We start from the raw sequence: 22,088 nt of genomic DNA on the forward strand, positions 1-22,088 counted from the left end.
CCTGGAGAAAGCTCTGGCTGTATGTGTGATATAGCAAACTGCAAGAAAATCAACAAAAGAAACAATTATTAACTTTGTTCCCTACCTGTGTAGGGTTGCCCACAAAAAAAAAAAATTGATGAAAAGCTGCTCCTAATTGTGAAGGCTTTTCCAAACGCACATTTTCATCACAGTATCCAGGAGAAATGTTTAAGCCTTAATTACTTAAGTGACGTGCAAAGGTCTTTCATTATCACGTGTTATGAAGCAGCTGTTCCATCAGGTAATGTTATTCTGTCTTGCATAGGTTGGAAGCATAGTCATTGACCAAAAGTTGTAATTTATTTACGGGTAATGAGAAACTTAAACCTTTGTGACATTACTGCTAACACAGACATTCTAACAAGATTTCCAGATGTGACCTGAAGGTTATTTTCTGGCTATGTTATAAAACATGCTATAGCAAAGTTTTTACAAAGTTACTGTAAGGGTATAGTGTGGTTTTGAACTATTGTACAACAACTATTTAACAGCTATTCTTAAATAAGATATTGTAAAACCACAAGATAATAGGTTGACATCTCTTATACTCTTATATTTTGGCTGGGACAACCTGTAAAATAATATATTGATGATATCAACTGTAGTTTAAACATTTGCATTGCTTATGTTTATATACTAAGTTGCAAATATTTTAGAATTTTATCACAATATTTAGTTAGTTGTGATATTGTAGATCACACAAAACAATCATGGGGAATAAACGACCTCTATCAAAACTCATAAATGCTTATTAAGTTACCAGTTCACAAAATGAACTATTGCAGCTTACACATCTGGTATTCTGCAAATATCCATGTAAATTATTTTCTGTGACACTGTGCACTGAAACATAAAGGGACTAGATTTACAAATGTCCTGTTGTAAAAGAGGAATTAGAAGGCATTATCTCCCTCCAAATAAGCCTGTTTATCAATGTAACAAGATATTAAAAAAGCCTAAAATGTAAATTGCGATCATCTGTTGTTGACAGTTACTACTTTTTTCCAAGTCCATTTTTCATCATTCTAAGCTGTTAAAGTAAATTGTTTGTTCTATTTTACTTTCCCAGACAAAATGTTTCCAGAAGGCATTACTATAGCTGAAATCCAGTGCAATCTGAATGGGGGCATTTTTTACCTTTTGTGAAGGATTTCCTAAAACCTATTAATTTTATTGGTTGCTTTTTCACACTTTGACTAAGATGAAAGTAGATACTGACTTAAATTGGTTACCTTAAAATTAATTTGACCGATTTGTGTGAAAATCTGATGTGCTCTTCCAAACCCTAGAATGAGTTTGAAAGGGATTATTTTGCATCTGAAACATGACAGTTTGAAGTTCTAAATTTCCCATGCTTCCTATCAAACTCTTGAATTTGAATTAAATGCCAAATCAAGCTTAGTCTCCAGCAGGGATTAACACCAAAGCAGGTGCTCACATAAGTGCAATGTGGTACTCTCACTTTACAGGGGTTTGGATCAGACTGGCAGGGGGCTGTTCAGGTCAGGGTTGGAATGAAATTTAGAAGGCTACCAGATTAAGCTCTCAGCACCTCCTTGCCCTCCGCCTCACTATAGCCACTGCCTGTCACCTCTTATGAGTACTAAATTCACAAGCATGGACAGAATTGAACTTGATTAAGGTGCCTTATAGCAGAATTCTCCTTTCTGACTGAGACACACAGCAGGCTTAATACAAGCATACAAAATGTAGCAGAGTTTGCACTCACCCCATGCACAAAAGACTGCTGATCACCTGACCTCTCCCCGCTGGACAAGATTTCCCTATTTAGAACATGTGCTCTTATATCATACAGTTGGCGGACACCAGCATAGACACCTGAATCATTATCTCCTCAGTGACTTACACATCACCTGAATAAACTCCTTCTCAATGTCCTGTTGCTTCCAATGGGCCAGGGGATTGGACAAAAACAAATCTTCAACCTTTCAAAAGATAGTTGCTCTATCAGTGTCACAGGCCACATCACTGGTACTGTACCTCTCAGATCCTATAAAACACTATTTTGTGATTCTAGATAATGGTCGCAGATTACAGAAATCTTCACAAACTCTCCTACGAGTGTCTGTACTCACTGAATCCCAGTCATGGCAGAATGTTGTTATCAAATCCCAACCTCAAGGAGGCCTTGTAAGACAGTCTCAGAATGAAAAGAATACAGCAATCTGCAACTAAAGGCCTAAATGAAAAAGGTCGAAACAACCTTATACTTTTATTAAAAGCTAGGAATTTTGGTTTCAGTGGATTAAAAAAGGTTAAAGTCTGAGAAGTTGAAAGACTGGGGAAAAAGTTTATCCAATGAAAGAATTTCACATTTTTTCGGTTGTGAACCATGACACAGTCTGTAGGCCACAGACAGGCCCTGGTCGAGCTAGGCAGTCCCCTGCTGTCTCCAGCATTAATGCGCACCACTGATATCACTAGTTTTCAGATTCTCCCATATGTCAAATCTGCAGCCACATTAACCAAACATACTGTATGTGACCTTCATGACAGAAGAAGGAGCACTTTTAGTCAATATGCAGGAATTCATGTAGCTACTTTAAAATTTACTTTGATCATTTCAGAGATGTTGTTCTCAACAGGTGCTCTCTTTCTCCACATCAGTCTTAAAATCGATTCCCTTTATTTCAGGTGGGTAATGGAAAAAAAAAGGTTTCTGCTGTTTAAAAGTATACAGATCTACATGAATGCTATACAAGGGGCAATCAAAAGAAAAAAAGTCATAGGTCTCACTTATAACCTAAAAACAAGCCCACCGTGAAAGTGCGTATGGTGTTAAAAACTCCTATTTCAAAAGCATAAAAACATTAGTGCTCTATTATCATGTATCCACAGGCAAATTGGTTATTTATTGATCATACTGAGTGGTATTAGTACTGTGAGAATGGGGAAAAACACTGGTTTTACCCTTCAAAATGTATACTCAGCCTAAAGAACTAGAATTAATTTTTCAGAAACAAATTAATCAAGTCATGTTATTGATACGTTATGTCAAAGTGGCCTAAAAAGGCATATTTTATGATTCTATGCATTTTACATGTTCTATATTACATTTTTAAATCTACACATATCAGTGGTATTTACAGTATGATATCTACTTTGACTTCTATGTGAAGGCCAGGGTTTTTCTACTTAACGGGCATTACTGTTATGCCATTTTTTTCATTGGTGGTGGTTGAGGGGATCCCCATTACCTACAGTATAAAGCGCTTTGAGTGGAGTGTCCAGAAAAGTGCTGTATACAGTAAGTGTAAGCAATTATTATTATTATTATTATTAATTATCATTTTAACATTCATATTCTCTACTGGATTGCTGTGCCTCCAGCACCATTAGCACCTCTGTATGTGCCTGCTTTAGACAGCTACATCTCTACTCCAAAACCATTTCGCAGTCAGTTCTTGGAAACGGACTTTGAGTTTTTCTTGAATATGTCTTTGCATCACTCAGCATTTTAATATGCTGGTTCAGGTCTCAGAATTCATCTCTAACTAAAACATTCGCAAGGCAACAGGTCCTGCTTCACTTAGGCCAATTAGTTCCATGGGTATGGATATAACAGGCCCCTTAATTGGAGCTGTACGAGCCAAGAAGCCAATTAAAGTCCTGAAGTACATACAGTAAGCCACAGCTTTTGCTGATGCCTGTGTGAGTATTAAGGTGCTGCCACAGCCTTTCACTTATCTTTTATTCCTCACCGGAGTTGTCTGAAGAGAGATACAGATTTTTATTTCCATCTGAGCTGCTCAGACAGCACCTGACCACTTTATTAATACCTGGTCAGTGAAGCAGAGTTGCCAGAATTTTGCTGAAAAACTTTCTGAAGTTGCCAAAGCAGTTCTGCGTGAACTTTTGGGGGGTAAGTTGAAGGATTTCACAAAACCTGAACCGGTCTGTATTTTTTGTGCTACTGCAAAACTTCTTAAAATAAACCAGAAAGGAAAGTGGATTTTATAATAAAAGGGCCAGAATATCATTAAAGTCCTCAGAGTTACAGTAAAATTAGATTACTGTAATGTGGACAGCAAATATCCAACAAATCTGTACACCAGTTACTCAAATACCCATTACAGTTGCCATAATTATTCAGAAAAACATGATTTAAAAATCAGTTACTATATTTCTTTGTTTCACTTTTTAATGTTTCTCTGTCCTATTCTTTGGTTCTTGAGAAAGAGGGCAAAAGTTTTCCAGATCCAGAATAGTCTTATACTCATTGTCCATTGAATTTATCTAAAGAAAGATGTACAATGTAAATGGTCTGTTCTTATGAAAATAACCAGAACCATAATTTCAATAAACTGATCAAAACATCTGTAGTAATTCTTAAAATGCCACAGTAGATTCCAGTTAAATCTTTACAGTGCAAAAAACAATTGTGCCAGGTAAGCTATTCTTCTGATGCAGGCTGTTTGTGCTTTTTAGAGCTATTGTTGGTATGACTGCTATTATGTGCTGTTCTTCTTTTTTTTCATTGAGAGAACCAGAAGGAATGAAAAGGGAATTCTGTCTCAGGTCCTACTCAATAATAAAATTTATTGCAGATTAAAATTATTTTCCTTTCTGACCAAACAAGAATATTAAAAACTCAAGTTTCCGTTATCTGAATGGAGACTAATAAACATTGTTGTTTAGCTGCCCCTACATAAAAGCTTAAGGAAGGGTTTCTGTTTGATCATTGTCAGTGCACCTGGGGTGAGAGAAATGGGAGATAATGAAGTCGTGTTCACTCTTTTGACAAAGCTACCTTCCCTCTAAGGCATAACGAGGTGGACTACACCCCTGGAGATATAAGGGAAACTAAACAATGGGTGAACCATGAGACAAAAAGACATGAGTCCAGCTCTCTAGTGTGTCACTTTCCATGAGAACATGTCCATGACCAGAGAAAGTGAAAATGCTGAAAGATAAATATTCCATTCGATTTCTCCATGTTGTCAATGCCCCATAATAAAGTATTAGTCTGGTTCCACTTCTTCTTCTTTCTCCTTCACCGTTCTCCTTTTTCTTCATCTTCCTCTCACTCATATCGTTAGTTTCTCGAAGACCTGCAGCAGGTTTCATTAAAATTCCAGACAGGAATCAGGAGGGCTGCGTCACCACACCTTATCGCCGGGGAAGTGAGACGCAGAGGGCACACAGAGCTCCTAAATAGATTTGCAAGGTCCACTCAATGAGAGGAACTGGGAAGCTTAAACTAATTACTGAAACAATACAGGGCCGGGTAATTCTTTAAAGAGAAATTACATTCTGTTGCTGGTCAATTTGTCCTCCACGCGAGATTTGTCAAACTTCAGTGCCCCGAAGCAATTCTTATTATGAGAAAGGAGGCTATTTCAGATGGTGGGGAATTCTTATGGCTTTCTGCTTTGGACCATAAATTACGTCTCATGTTTTAAGGGGGAAAAAATAACCTTTAATTTACTCAGGCTTTCGGTCACTAATTATTTGCTGGTATACTATAAAATAGGTTCATATCTTATAAGACATTCTATTAAAAATCTTAACTAAAGTATCGGTTATAGTTAAATACAATGTAATGTTACTAGAAAGAAATGTTACCAGTATTTCTATGTGTGAGTTTATAGAGTGTATATAATTATAATAATAATAATTGCTTACACTTATATAGCGCTTTTCTGGACACTCCACTCAAAGCGCTTTACAAGTAATGGGGATCCCCTCCACCACCACCAGTGTGCAGCCCCACCTGGATGATGTGACGGCAGCCATAGTGCGCCAGAACACTCACCACACATCAGCTCTCAGTGGGGAGGAGAGCAGAGTAATGTAGCCAATTCATAGAAGGGGATGACTGGTAAGGGCCAATGGGGATGTGGCCAGGACGCCGGGGTTACACCCATACTCTTTTCGAGAAATGCCCTGGGATTTTTCATGATCACAGAGAGTCAGGACCTCGGTTTTTTCATCCGAAGGACGGCACCTGTTTACAGTATAGTGTCCCCGTCACTATACTGGGGCATTAGGACCCACATGGACCGCAGGGTGAGCGCCCCCTGCTGGCCCCACTAACACCTCTTCCAGCAGCAACCTTAGTTTTTCCCAGGAGCAGCCCATCCAGGTACTGACCAGGCTCACACCTGCTGAGCTTTAGTGGGTTGCCAGTTGTGAGTTGCATGGTGAAATGGCTGCAATATATATGCTATATTCTTATCTTCCACAAGTACCAAAGTATCCAACCTTTAAAAATAAAATAAATTAAATACAAAATATATGAAATAGTAAGATTGAGATGAAATAGTTTAAATGCGCCAGTTGGAAGATTTCATTCAAACAGAATCAACTAAACTTATCCTTTAAAGGATAGGAGCTACAATGTTGAGAAACCTAAGATTAAGTGGGCTACCATAAAGGTTATGGGAACTGAAGTAAAATATTTAGAAGCAGAAAGAAACAATAAACAAAATCAGCCTTAGGAATAATTTAGGATAGAAAATGACTACATCATTCACAATGTTAATTGTATATTAATTAATAGTACTTTCTGGCAGTAATGCAGTGAAGTGCACTGTCAAGTGAAAAACGTCATAATGAAATTGGGGGCAGGGTCACAATTTTCAAGCCTCTGTGGAGAGGCCACTGTATTTAACCATTTAACCATTTAACGTATGTCACTTCATAAGATTGCAGCACTTGTACAAAATTGCTTGTGCATGTTTTGTTTGTTGTGTTGGAGATTGGCTATTTGTGTGGTTTGATATGTTTTTTTCATTGTTCCAGAATATGTGAGGTGCCTCTGAGTAAAATGAAGAAACAAGCAGGCTAAAAGCAATAGAAACTAAACAGATTGTTGTTCAAAGCTCTCCAAGGGATCGCAGCATTTACTGCTCCTTCACCTGACGTTTCATGTTCAGGACTCTGCTTTCATCACTTTAATGCCTGTGAAAACAGGCCTTATTTCTGCATGTGTACCAGTTTGGAATTTCACTGTCCACAAAAGATGCCATCTGTGCTTTTGCTGTCCCCCAGGATGCAAGATGCTGTATCTTGAGGAAGGGTTCCTAGCGCAGTCCCTGTTGAAGATAATGTTCCATCTGAAGAAAAACCTTTAGAATGAATTACAATGTGTAGCAAAAAAAATGCCTCCAAATCAACTGATCATGTTTTAAAATAGTGGCAGAACTTGAACGAATGTGGTTTTGTTCAGAATTTCAAAAGGCTTGACTTTCAGCTGCCTGCATTGCAGCCTATTGTCTGCAGTTAGTAAATCAGATCTATAAACTCTTTGTGCCTGCCAGGTTGAGCCCAAAGACTGTTCTTTTCATGGATTTCTAGTCTAATTTATCTACTTCCCTGACTGTAATGAGGCATGACTGGTAAATGTGATGACAGGATTGTTAGCATCGCTGGTTCAGTGGGATGGATAAAGATGGCAGTGAGGAAAATGAGCTTGAATGGTGTGTCAAAGCTGGCCAGTCAGATCTGCCCCCTGCTTCCTTCTCTTGGAGATGAATAAAATATAGCTTGTGATGTTGAAGGGGATAATTGCACTGAAACAGTCCACTTGTTTATTGCTCAAGTAATCAAAAGTTGCCACATTAAAAAAAAAGACATTGTCATGTTTCCAAAGTCTAGTGATAACAATAATGCAAGCAGTGTATGGTGTGTTGCAGATGGAAAGACCAAATTCATCTAGTAGAAATGTGACTGAAGTTTCTAAAATCCCAAAGCAGTGTTTTAAAATTACAATAGTAGAATTCTTACTTGTTAAAACCTTACACAATTCAGAGCTATGAACTATAGGACATATCTGGAGGTTAAGTGGAAATAGATTTGGGGCTATAATTAGGTGACACTTCATTAACCAAAGTGTGGTGGGTGTGTGGTATAGTTTATCAAACCTTGCTGTGGATGATGAGCAAAAGGTGTGATTCAGGAAACACTTTTAAGTTATCACTCGCTTTAACCAAAGTGATAACTGAATTAGCATACCTTAATCCTTCTTCATTATTACAATAGTTCTCTTTGAAAAATATTACCTTGGAGGTGATGAGTAGTTAGTTTAATATTTATGTATTAAAATACATCTGAGAATATATATTGCTGTCAAATATTTACACTCTCTTTTGGCATAATCAAGAAAAGTCAGTTACGGTAAATAATATATAATTCATAAACCACATTGATAAAAAGCATATACCATGAAGCTTAAATTATGGATATAATTTATGAATATCACAATCATGAATATGATTTTATTTTTATGCCATGGAATTGTGACTTTGTACAGTGAGATTCTTTTTGATCCATTATCTTGTAAGTAGTTCTATCCTACTCTCCGACTTGTTGTTTAATTAACAACTTTATTGTAATGTGTGTCAAGGAGACAGATTAATTATATATGAGTTTAGAGTTTCAGCAAACACTACTCATGAAAAAGATATTGGATGACAGGTGACTCTGTAGTATTGAGCTGAAGTTGCATGCCATACAATTTTTTCTGTTGAGGAACGTGGCTGAAAACAGTAGATATCTTCATGATTACTGAGTAGATGTTGTTTTTTATCAGAGAGATTCTAGCTTGTCATAAATTGCAGTAGTTGGAAGGCCTAAACCTACCTGTCCTGTGACAATACCACAGGTACCTTCACCTTTATGGTACCTACACAGTTTTCATATCTTCTTCTTGTGTTACCTCTACAAAAACATCTGGTCCAATTTGACATATTCTTTAAGTCTTTTTATTCTAACATGATATTAATATTTTATTACTTATAGAGTAAGAGTGCACAGAAGAATTATAACTCAATTAGAGATCAGCTAATAGTAGAATTCATTGCTTTTCATAACCTACTAGACTCTACTTCTATGTCTTTACAAAGTAAATTTACAGTTAAAAGTCAGTGAAGGAGAATGCAGAACACCATCTGTATCTGGTGGTAGTAGACCAGTTAGTTATACTCTTTCCCCATGGATCAGAATTTTCAAACTTATGTCCAGTATGGTGATAAAGCACATTCCTTTCTATATTTGAAGAGCTTTGTGACTCTTTGGCATAAGTGCAATCAATGATTATTATTGCCTCTACTTTGTTATTATTGAACTCTGCATTAAAGCAAAACCAAAAATTGTGCTGTCAACCATATATTGGCCAAGGACACCCCATAACATCCTTTTCAAATACATCACTGTGAAATGGCTTGGTAATTAACCAAGTAAATTGGGAGAAATATGTTTTCTGTATTTCTGCTTCCTGCTGAGTGCAAATACAGACCTACATTTTCTTAAGCACTGCTAGCTTTGATTAGTAAGGCTTTGTTTACACTACTCACCTGAATCACATTCTGTTTTCAATTAATTAGATTTTTTTTGCTTAATTGGAAGAACTGAAAAATTATTCATACTGAAAGAAATTACTTACACTCTTTAGAGGAATCCCATACTCCAGACCCAAGCTTTGAACATACTAAGGTTTTTAAAGTAGTTTTCAGCAAATCACAAAAGGACATTAGTTTAATGCTTGCTATGATATGTAGCTTTGTGTTGCATACTGTTAACACTTTATGATGAAAGAGGAAAATAGAAATCTCATTTAATATATGCTCAAAATTGCAGGGGAGTTTTCCAAAAAGAAAGGCAATCTTGGGGATTAGGAGGGGGCTGTGTGTTTTTACATCTTCTAAATGACATGGAAAAGTCATAAAAGGCAAATAGAATACTAGGATATACATGTATAGCTAAAAGTGTAGTACAGTTTACAGTTAATCGAGAGTTTACATGTTAAGGTACTGTATGTTATGTTACAGAATCACAAAGCAGCAACAAGACCTCATGTTTGAGAACTGTGTACAATTTGGTTACCAAAAAGATATTGCTCCTCTGGAATCAATGCAGAGTATAACAAACAGATACATATCAGAGCTCAAAGGCATTTAGTACCCTGACTGACAAAAAGAACTGAATATCCTAGTTTCAAACAGAAGAGACAGCAAGGAATCCTGATTCAAGGCGCTAAAATTCCCAAAGCCATTGACACAGTCAATCCAACTTCAGAATCAAAAGTGAAACATTTTTTATTTCCATAGGACATTTGTGCCATAGGACACAAATGGAAAGTGCATATACAACAGAAAGCAAGAAGCACTTCTTTAGCCAATGACTTGCAGGAGTCTGGAACAAGCAACACAGCCATACTGTTGAAGCCAGTACTTTAGAATATTTTGCAAAATGTCTAAAGGAAAACAATTAGTTACTAATAATAGAATTGGTAGATGGCTTGAATAACTTTGTCTTATTTGCAACATTACTTTTGTTCTTATGTGTACATGTGTGAAAAATGTCAAGTCCTTCAAAACAAGAGATGCTGTTCTCTTAAACAAACATTTTTAAGATTCAGCCAAATATTTGCTGATGGGTGAGCTTTTTTTTTGTGGAAGGATGGGAAGGTGGAGTTGTTTTGTTTTGTGCTGAACAGGCCTTGATTAATGAGACACGGGACGTGGGTGTGTATAATGGCAAGTGTCACCTTCTGCTATGACACTCAGCAGCTGCTCCCCCTACCAGACTTGTCTTGACCTTATGGATAATGAGAGATAACTGGACTGGGAACAGGCTCCTGTCAGCAGTAGATGAAAATAGGAAAAAAGAGAGACTGTTGCGCCAGTTTGTCTGCAGAACAGAAAAGCTTTTCAGCAAGCTAGATGCAATTACTGACAGTGCCCTGTCAGAAACAGAAAACTGGCTCATAGTTCAGCATTGGTCTTATCTAAATACTTAGGTGGACAGGGTGAGGAAAAGGCTTTGACTCTCTGTTTATCGTCATTGTAAATATTTTACTGGATTTTAGGATAAACAAAGAAAACAATGGAAATCTAAGGGCAATCCCATTATAATCCTCCAAAATCAAGCCTGGGATGTAGGCTAATCTCAGCTGTATGTTTTATAATGGGGCTGTAACAGTAATCTGATAAAATAATATAATATGTATTTATATGGTTTCCTTACTGATGGATTGCTTTTTAAATTTCTTTATAGGAATTATCATCTTGCAGCAATGAAAACTGTGTTGCATATGTGCTGTTATTAGTAGCTTATTAGATGTTTCTAATAAGTGACACATACTGTTAATACAAGTGCATTGTCAAAAAAAGAGTGTTATCTTGAAAAAGCAATGCAAGCTGTGTTGGAATGGAATTGAACATTTGTGGTGCCAAGGTTTAACACAAAATTCAAGGCTATAGCTGTAATCAAATTGTGGAGCCTCCCTTCCTCAATATTGCAAGTTGCCACTACCTTTAGTAACACCTAGGAAACCGATGTTATTTATATACCTGAAAATGATAAAGAAGAGTGGCTGAGAGAGAAGAACATAAAAAATTGAATTCGTATCTTTATTTTTATATTCCAGTATGGTGCACTTGCTTTGGGGTGTTCTTTAAACATAAATAAATAAGAATTTAAGGGAAACAGTCTTAAAAGAGATTAATAAAACTGGATAAAAAATGCAGTGGCATATAAATACAACAGGACACTTACAAACCTCCAAATTTCAGGCAGTGAGTGTCTGTAAATTGCACATGTATCTCATACATAAGAAATGTCTTTATTGTTCCTTATGGGAAAGCCTGGAGCGGTCTTTATGAAGAGCAAACCTCACCTTCCAGCTGCTGCAATCACTGCTCTGCAAACTACAGTCTAGCTCTCAGAACTCCAATAAAAGACGGCTATAAACATATATATCCCTGAGCCCAAGAGCAGCGTGCCTCCAGGGAGAGGTGCCAAGTCCTTGGTGAGAGCAGATTGAGTCTCGGCTCTTACATTTAAACTGTATCATTAAAGAAGGTATGAGAATGAAAAGCCAACCTTCCACACCTCATAAAGCCAGACTGCCTTGCAGGGTGAACAAGCTGATATTGCATTGGGTGCTTTATGGGGATTGACACAAGGTGCTCTGAAGTTTATGCTGGCTGGGGACTGAGCTAAAAGCTAGGCAAGCCTTTAGAGCATCAAAAATATTTTTTTCTTCATTTATCTTTCTTTACATTTCCATGGACTATTCTTTTTCTCTCTTTCCTTTTCCATTTGCTTTTTGCCCTCCTTCATTTTCCCCAGGCAAATTTTCATTTACATTGATGGCCTGGAGACCTCTTTATACAGAAGGGCATTGACTCATTGAATCTGAGGCAAGTGCCTTGCTCGAAGGTACTGTATAACAGCAGCATCCCACCTGGATTCAAACCCACCACTCTTTGGTCTAGAGTCCTCACCGTTACTACCTCTTTCTCCTTTTCTTGCCATGTTTTTTTTCTCTCAAGGCTTCCTCTTCTGTTTTTTTTTAACTCCCTTCAACATCATTTCATCATACTATTTTCATCTTCATCTTTTATGCCTTTCAAGACCTTTTTTCTCACTTTCCTCTCATTCTCTCACAACGCCAAGCATTACTTACCTTTTTTTTCTTTCTCATCAGCTGTCTATTTTTTATGAATTTTCCCATCAGTCTGTTCCCCAGTCTCTGAAGCTTCTTTCTTGTTCTTTAGGCATAGAGAAATTGACACTGTAAGTACCTCTCTCCCTAAGTAAATAAAACCATTTTGTTTTCATTAAAAGCCTGAACTTGCAGAACGCATAGACCCTTCACAGTGTCTCATTTCCGTGCCCCTAATAATGCTGCCATCTATGGTGTTAAAGAATTTAGTCTTTCCACAGATCTCTTCTTTTTCAGCAGTAAATCTTCACCCAAATCCCACTTAAATCCACATCAGGCATCTTGCTCGCCTCAAGCAGCTGTCCTTTAAACTCCATTATCTACAATTACTTTAACATTAGGGATTTAGAGCACACCTGCCCTAACATTAAAGCATTTTCACCTAAATATTAAACCTCCTGAAAGTGATTTTGTGGCAATTATAGCACCTGCCCTCACAGGGAGCTTTCAACTGTCTGTCAGTGGTGTGAGATATAAAAGTCACTAAATGCTTCTTTCTTTTTTGTAATAAGATAATGATACATGAGTGTTCCTAGCTTGCACAGATTATCATTTTGGTATTGGTGTTATATTTCTGTTCTAAGGTGTTCTGCTTGGGAGAGCAAAAGAACATGCTTTTATATTCATATACAGTATAAGAGAGATATTTTATCTTTCTTACAAGAAATACATTATACCCTTTCCTTCTGCGTGAAATGGTTTATTTTAAAGCAGCTATTGTAAAAAAAAGCAGTAAGGACAAATCAGATCAAACTGAATATGGGTGTCAGTTTCAGTTCCACATTTGCCCATTTTGTGTTGTTTCCTGCTGTTTTTGAATGGAGTACACACTTACACTTTCAGCTTTATCTGTTATTTAGATTTTCATTCATATTTCAAATCAGCAGTGTGTTGTCCCATTACTATCTTGAATATCAAAATGCCTTATTGTTATTCTGCCTGTCTTGCTACCCTTGTCCTGTTCTGTCCTGGAGCACGGGTAGACAAACAGGAGACAGAGTCATTCGTCTGACACCAGTTGAAAGACAGGCATGTCTCGGTGCCTATGCCCTGTCGGAGATAAGGAGAATTCTAATTTTTGACTTTCACCATGGTTTTTTTAGCCTGTAAATAATTCCAGCTTAGTTCTTTCGGTTTAGTGGTGATTAAATGCACCTCAAATGTGTTTGTCAAATCACTGCCCCCTTAAAAACAAGGTGTCTAAAAGGTGATCCTGCCTAATGAAAAGCCTTTGCATCTCCCTGGCAACCAGCACATCATAATATAGTCTTTCGCAGGTGGCCACCAAAAAGCATTCTCATTGACAGAACATTGTTCTGTGCAGCGATCCAACTATATCATCACAGAATGAAAAATATTTTTTCAAAAAGGTTCCTTGATGTATAATGAGGTATTATACCTTCCTATTTTTAGTATTATTTTTTTTTAAATTCCACTTGACCTCATACAAGACTTGCAAAATGTGAACTCCGCCAAAAGTGCAGAGTAGCATAGCTTAAAGAAGATATGCAGCAAACAAATTAATCTCTGTATTATCCTAATTATGGCTCACTCATAAAGCTTTTTTTCTGTATTTCATATTACTGCTTCAGCCCCTCTGGTTATCCTTGCTACTCATCTTTCATAAAATTGTGGTTTCAGTCAAGTCTATTCTTTAGACAGCCAATTTTACTGCTTTCCACGGCGCTACTGTTGCCAAAAAAGCACAATATTCACATCTACAGCATGACATCATAGTTTTGAAATTCAGAAACAAAAAAGAAATGGAAGTGAAACCTTGTTTACCTACTGTAGTACATCTAACTGAGATTTTTGGTTATAAAATTGTGAAAAATGCTGATGAAGGCAACATCTCATTCGTAACGGTTTGACATGTTATTGAATTTTTTTGGAAAGATTTGCTGTTTCGAGTAACATTTCTGCCATTCAAACTGAACCTATTGTTAGGCCCGAGCTGTTATACCTCCATCAATGCTTTGGTAGAGACAGACTAGGATGGCTAATTATTACAGCATTCTCGTTAAGGAGGATATACATGACCAAAGTTTATAGTAACAATTCCAACCAGTTATATCTTCCTGCATTGTATTGCAAGTTACAATGAGCTGTGCCAGTGCTGCTATATGCTTTTACAAAGAGGCTCCCGGGGATCTGAAGGAGCTGAACAGGCCAGGGGTTCTGCGAGACAGGTGCTGTTGTTCGGATACACTGGCTGATCTCTGCTGATTGACAGTGATGAGAGATAAGGCAGTCTGGACTGGGGAATTTGAGCAGAGCTGCTGCTGGAGATAAGAAACAGATTACCGCTGCACAAAGGAAGCACGGCTTGGACTGAGGAGAAAGCACACAATCTGATGCCGAGCCAGTGTGCTTTTGATGGGCTGTGTGTGTGTCTAACTTGGTGGGCAGAGGTTGCTGAGAGACATTGTTAGTCACTGTGTTGTGTATCTCTTCACTGTGCCTAATGTTCAATCTCTGTGAGGATTTAGAAGAAAAAAGGAGAAGGAAATAAGCACAGTGCAGTCCTTTGTAGCTCTGTACCAAAGCATTTTCATCAGCAGCCTTCCTGAGTACAGTATCTCAAATTTTCCCTCAAAAACTATTTTAAGAGGTTGGTTATGGTGTAACACTTTGATATTTTAGGAAATAATCCAAACAGTAATACTATCAATGTTAATTAAAGCATTTTTATTTTTTTGTAATTGAGGTATCTCAGTCTTTAAAATGCTGGGAAAAGTGCACTGATTTAGCAGTCATATTATAATACATGAACATATAAGAACTAATAAGAACATATAAGTTAATATATAACATATACATCAACCTAATTGGTCTTTACCTCAATCTCCTTTGGTTTGTAACTGTTATTATAAAAAAGACCCTCATCCAGGAGTTTCCTGAAGGAAGCCTGGGTATCACCCTCAATGGCTTAGTTGTTGAAGCTCATTCACTGGCTTCCTTCAGGAAACAGCCAAACGAGACCCTTATGTCTGAATCCACTCTTTCATCCCTCACAGATCATCCTCCATGTTACTCTGTTAAAAGGTACTTCATTTTATCTTGACCAGTCCACCCCACCACCCCAAACAAATAGGTCTCATGACATAGTATTCTGTGTTTTATCTACTAAAATAGTATTTGTGCCAGAGGTATCTCAGAAGTACTGTACATTTATTGTGTCCCAGGCAATACAGAGTCTCAAATGCATTGGTTGTTAGAATGCACAGTGTCTGGTTGCTCCGTGTGGCTCAGCTCTATTAGTACAAACGATAGCACCTCTAAGCTCTGTACTTCACTGTGAGATGATTCCGATTAGAGCTATGCAGCTTCTAATGGGATTACTAAGGCGCAAAATAATAGGATTCAATGGGACTGTGACTTTGAACTGCTCAAGTGTTCCAGTAAATGAATGATTCTTGATTTATTTTGTAAACAAATCAGTACAAAAGCATTTAAAAAATATATAGCAGTCTCTGTAATACAAAGTGTTATTTTTTATCACTGTTTTATTTAAAGGGTGAATGTTTTCATTATGGATTTGTAATTTTATTTTTCATTTATGCATAAATTAATTCTAATAGCACATGAGGGCAGATTGTGCTGGCAGAATGAGTATTCAGTTGTGTCCAGTGATAGGCAGCATCAAGCCAGTCTCTTTTCATTCAGTTCACATAAAATCTGTTTTGCTTAGCATAGTCAGGTTGATAGCTAGCATGAGGAGTAACAACCAAAGCTAACCCAACAGAAGACAATCATAATGAATGCTTGCAACAGAATATGAAGTAAAAGGAACCATTAACTGGTATAAACACCACCTTTCCAGGGTGCAACACAACTGCATAAAGAAAGCTTCTCATGCTGTGAGAGAAAATCTGCTACACTTTCAACTGCTCCTCTTCAATTTGAAGGAGCACTCGGCTGTGAAAATGGCAACAAAGCCAGCGCTTAATCACAAAGGTCTGAATTCTGTTCAAATGAATGATATCACAGCCTTACTGAATTAATCCATCTGGTTGTATGGGAAAACCTCTACCGTTATAGTCACTGCTAATAACTACAAACCCACAATCACTGCAGTGTAATCGAATTTAAGGGATGGTCTGCTGTCTGAAGTCTATAAAGAAACAAACAATAGGGAATTTAAGAATAGCAAATTATCTATAGGGATTCAAAATGCAATCTGAGAATGAACTTCATTCTAAATTAAATGTGTTGTTGTCCAAATACTGTTACAAATTTAAGGCTCCTACATCAAAGATTAATCTTAGACTCTGACCCAAAGATTTGAAAGGTTATAAATAATGTTAAAAACGTGAAACCCTATCTACCTGATATACTGTATACCGTGGTTGCCAAAGGTATGAGTAAATCTTGTGCAAAGGTACTTTATTGGTGTCACTGTGGGAAGGCCCAGAGCATGAACAAAAAATGATGAATCAATATTTCTCAATGGGATGACCTATGCTGTTAATCTGTAACTTTTTCTTGAGGTGTAGCCTACATTCAGTATTCTCACAGTGATTCACGGTGATAATGATATACTGTATATCTTTATGAGCAAGACAAAGAAGGTTTTCTATGTTTGTATTTAGGAACAGCTGAAAGGGCTCTGGCCCTGTGTGTACCATTTGCGTGTGTGGAGTCAGGAAAGAGGGTAGTTGATAGGCACGTAGGCCCAGGCAGCTGTGGTTTCCATGGTAACCTCGCTGCACATTCATGCGTTGCAAACAGAAAGGCACACGTGCCCTGCAGGAGGGGATGGCTGCATATTTACACAGCCCTGATGGTGGCTATGATGATAATGACAGAGGGAGATGATTAGGTTATCAGGGCCTGTGGCAGCGGCTGCAATCCGCCACTGCTAGAGCAGATGAAAATGGCAAATGACAAAGGCAGTGAGGAGGGCAAAGGTCACCTTTGAATGACCAGGCTAAAGCAGCATTACAGTATGTATGTGCTAAATAACATCGCTTTTCTATTTTAGTAAATATTTTAAGGGCCATGTTTTATGGCTAATTTGTAATATGTAATATGCAAATATTACCCAGTGCAGGTTAGTGCTATAAGCACTATACTATACCAGCACTGGATGAATGGGTACTATATTGTACATACCTTCCTCCAAAGTGCACTATGTGATAGGCATTTGCCATTTTTCACAAGCAAGGCCTAAATTGCCCACAGCAGAATAGACACTGATTGGAGAGCAGATGCAGCTCTCACTGATAGCAGAGCAATCTTACTAGGGTGGGGCAAATCATTCAAGCATGTATTGCATTACAAAGTCAGGAGATTCTTGCCAATGGAAGTCCATCTATTGCTGGTGGCACTGAGGGTACACACTGTGTTTTTGGGAATCCCATCACCATCGGTTACAGACATCTTCACTGACTTGAGCAAGCAGCCAGGACAACATGTATGTATGTTCTATGTATAAAAGTAATATCTGTGCATGCTGGGTCACCTTACGTGTATAGTTGTTCTGAGTCCTTTCCTTTTTTCTTGCTAAAATAATTAGGTGAACTTTCAACACAACACACCACAACACAACGTTTCGGCCGTGGAGCCTTCTTCAGGTCTTCACACCTGAAGAAGGCTCCACAGCCGAAACGTTGTGTTTTCTTTCTTCTCTTTTCAGCATGGAATAAACCTATTACGTGTTCCTTTTCAAAATGTTATGCTTTGGGGCTGGTCAAAACTGATGTCCAACCTTTACAGTCACATAAGCAATAACTGTTCATCAAGATTAGACACACTTAGTGTGTGTGTTTTTTGTTATAATACATGTATGAAATAAACAAAGATTCATCTTCACTAGATAAAAAAGCAAAACATCATGAATTGGAACATTTGGAAATGTTCCTTAGACTGTACCATTTTCCTTTCGATTTTTTTACTTCATGAATCTTGATGAGAATTGGTTCAAAACGTAAAGGCCTATACAAATGCAATTGCATGGAAATGATTTCAATTGCAATGTACATCATAACCTAAGTGCTAACTAGATAATTTCCTTATTGCTATAATATATGACACTGAAATCTACTACACAGTTTAGATAAATGTCACAGACACACTGTACTGGTAGCAAAAACCAAACAAACTAAGCTGGTGTTTAAGTGTTATTTCTTGAGAACAAATAAATCATATTATTTTTAAAAGTGATATTTATAAAAGTTATTTTTAAAATGCCTGGTAGACATTTATCAGTGGTTCTGATATTGTGTATTTGAGCTTGTAGAGTTATTGGAAATTAGTGTTCAAATAAAATGAAGTGTTCAAATATGTTTTCTATAAAATTATATTTGCTAATAAAACATTATGGCAGTAAACATGGGTTTTCACTGCAAATTAAAGTAATAAATCAGACAATCAGTTCATGTTCATGTTGATTCTAGCATGGGACAGTGTGTTGTGCAAGACCTAAAGTGAAGTCTGCATGGTCTAGTTTGATGTGTGTGTGTGTCTGTGAAGTGTGCAAAATAAAAGGATTTTGATGTCCTAATAGCTGTTAAAATGTGATGTCTTTTCATGACTGCAAAAGGTGCTGGGAGATGGGGACTAATGAGAATGTATAGCTCCTTCAGGATTCAGAGCAATGCATTTTTCACGTTTGTTTTTTTCCCCTGGTGTCAGAGAAAGCTCCGCTTCTTCAAAGCGTTGCCATTACGGGACTATTACAGCATTCTTCAACGCTGACAAATTACCTGAGGCATGAATAGAATTCAAAGCAGCACCTCTTCCTCTGGCTTCATCACAGCAACCTCCTGTTACAGTCGATAATTGAAGTAAAGCCTTTATCTGAATTTTAAGCCTCTCTCTCACTACCTCTAGGTTATTTATACCATGGCAACTCAAACTGCTAAAGCATGGCAAAATATTTGTGTTGATTAATTAGGAGATATTACATTTTTACAATGCCATAACTCACACTTCAGCACTATTTTAAAGATGCTCCACAAACATAAGGAACTTATTCCTTCATGCTAACCATTCTTCAAAAAAAGCACTCATTTTATATTTCACAAAACCACTGAAACAAGACAAAGAAGCTAGTAGCTACGGGTGACATGAACACAGAGCTTACATTATTAATAATGCATTTTTGGACAAAACAAAGTTGCCACTGGACATTTTTATTTATTACTCCAGAGCAGTATTTTAGGAAGAAAATGAACATTTTAATGAAAAAAAAAATAGCATGGAATTTAAACTCGAGGGTTATCATCAATACAACCTTGCTTCTGTGATCTTTTAAGAAGGGCATGTGCTTTTCTATGATGGAGATGTCCACTATGATCTTTTCTCATGTGAGCATGTTCTGTTTACTGAGGAGTGGCAGCAGTCATTGTGCCTGTTCAGCTCTGTAAGTCACAATTAATGAATTACATTAACCTGTGGAGGTGTGTGGACAGGGTCTCTGACAGGATCTGGACAGGAATGCAGCACATGACAGTTTGAATCATCCATCCTTAAAGCAAAAGCCTATGGCTGGTGATGTCATTTGTGTCACAATTGACAGCAGCCTTAGCAGTAATCCAAGAAACAGAGCACCATAGTCAGGCTGCAATAAGAGCTCTGATGTAATGTTTGTTTACTTTCCTCACTAGTTTAGTTCCCCTTCTTATTTCTGTTATGAATTGAGACAAACAAATTGACAAATGCTTCTGTCAGTTAGTTTGGCAGATGGAAAAAATAGCACAGTAAAGACAACCCCAATTCAGGAGTCTTTGCCGTTCTAACCAATTAACCCCATGACTACTCACATACGAAGTGAAAAGGTAGTGCACCCTTATGTAACCGTTAACAGCTGGATTATTATCTCAAGCCTGCTTCACAAATAGGATCATTGAGTAAAAAGTGATAATTTGATATAAGCGTGCTAGTATATAACCCCCAGACATCAGTCAAAAGAAGAAGAGAAAATTGGGATTCAAGGATGAAGGAGTTATGCATTGAAGTTGTACAATGAATGAGTTTCCCCATCCTAACTGGAAGGATGGAAAACTTGCTAGCTTTTACAGAAAGGCACACAGCTAACAAACCAGCTTGATTTTAACTAATCTAATAAACTGTATGAAAAACACAACTGGTGTTCATTTGCCCCACCCTTATATACCCTGTGTGCAGGCTTTTATTGACAACACCTGTGCTCAATTAACTCAGGGCAAATATCTCATTTGCCTTAATAAGCTGAGGCCGGCTGGGAAATGTAGTTTTTCCACTTTTTTATTACTGGAAATACAGAATGTAAATAGGGAAAGTTACAACGGTTAGAGTTTATGTAGAGAATATCCCGGGCTTGTAATATAAAGCTTTTAGAACCAAACACTACAGTATGTTTTGTCACATATGGTTAAACCATTTATTTGTATTTCTGTGATACTTGTACTGTATAAGCATTAGTCAGTTTGAGTTACAATGGACCAAAGTTGTCCTCCATCAACAAAGGAGAAACAGAGCTGTAATGCCTTGAAGGCCTGATTGCAATTAAAAAGCAACAGAAGTATTATAAAGGCATTAAAAGAGTCATTCTGGCAGCCAGAGCATGCAAACCTGAGCCTGAGCACAGAAAGATTACTCTAATTCTTGAGCCAATTATCAAATCACTCATCAACACAGTGCAGGTGCACCTGCTATCTAACTGCAATTAAGCTTAATTTTTCTGAAAGTGCCATTGGGTTCCTCAACCAGTTGCAAGCTAGAGCTTTCATTAAGGAGTCTCCCGTCAGATGCAGGAAAGTCAAACGTCTGTTTTGTTCATCCCGTACTTTTGTGGTCCCTGCACATCAGACATCTTCAAGTCTTGCAACTGACTTTTTAAAACGTACATCCCTGTAGCTTGCGTACTGTAAGATTACAATTCATTTACAAGTTATAACGAATTCCAATACAAGGCAGGCAAAATGTAGAATTGGGAGGAATTAAACATTTTCCATGGTTCTTTCCAGATATACTGAAGATTAATGTAGATAAGTTCTTAGTTGTAAATCTATTTAATCTACTATATAACTTATTAACAAAGCTGTAGGATGTAATATAAAATAAAGTGGGAACTTATTAAAAATAGGAAGTATTTATTTAGACAAACAGAAATGGGTGCAGGGTGATGACTTGGAATAGTTTCTTTGGCCAATTAATAACATGGTGAACACATTGGTTCTGCATGTTGGGAAGTTGAATAAAGTCTAAATCCACACTGAACAAACTCTAGTACATCCAAAATTAGGCAGCCAGAATCCTGAACGGGTCTAGTGCAAGGGATGACATTACTCCTATCCTGGAGTCCGTGCACTGGCTTCCTGTCAGGTGTCGTGTCGATTTCAAAATCCTCATGCTCACCTATAAGACTCTGCATAGCTTGGCACCTCAGTACCTGTCTGAACTATTATCGCCCTACTCCCCACCTTGCAACCTTCGCTCTTCTAATTCTGATCTCCTATCTGTTCCCCAAGATTATCTACACACTATGGGTGACAAGGTCTTCTATTGTTAAGCCCCAAAGCTCGGGAACTCTATCCCTAAGGATATCAGGGAGACACCTTCCCTATGTTTTTTCAAATCTAGACTCAAAACCTTCTTCTTTAGAAGGGCC

The 22,088-nt window shown here is 37.5% G+C and overlaps 1 protein-coding gene across 7 annotated transcripts in view; it reads left to right on the forward strand.

The window, feature by feature from the left end:
• celf6 (CUGBP Elav-like family member 6) overlaps positions 1 to 22,088 on the forward strand; it is a 146,986-nt gene that overhangs the window by 15,142 nt on the left and 109,756 nt on the right. The gene's annotated exons all lie outside the window — the stretch shown is intronic.

Source organism: Lepisosteus platostomus, chromosome 7 (genome assembly GCF_059453375.1).
Source record: "Lepisosteus platostomus isolate fLepPlt1 chromosome 7, fLepPlt1.hap1, whole genome shotgun sequence".
Lineage (NCBI taxonomy): Eukaryota > Metazoa > Chordata > Actinopteri > Semionotiformes > Lepisosteidae > Lepisosteus > Lepisosteus platostomus.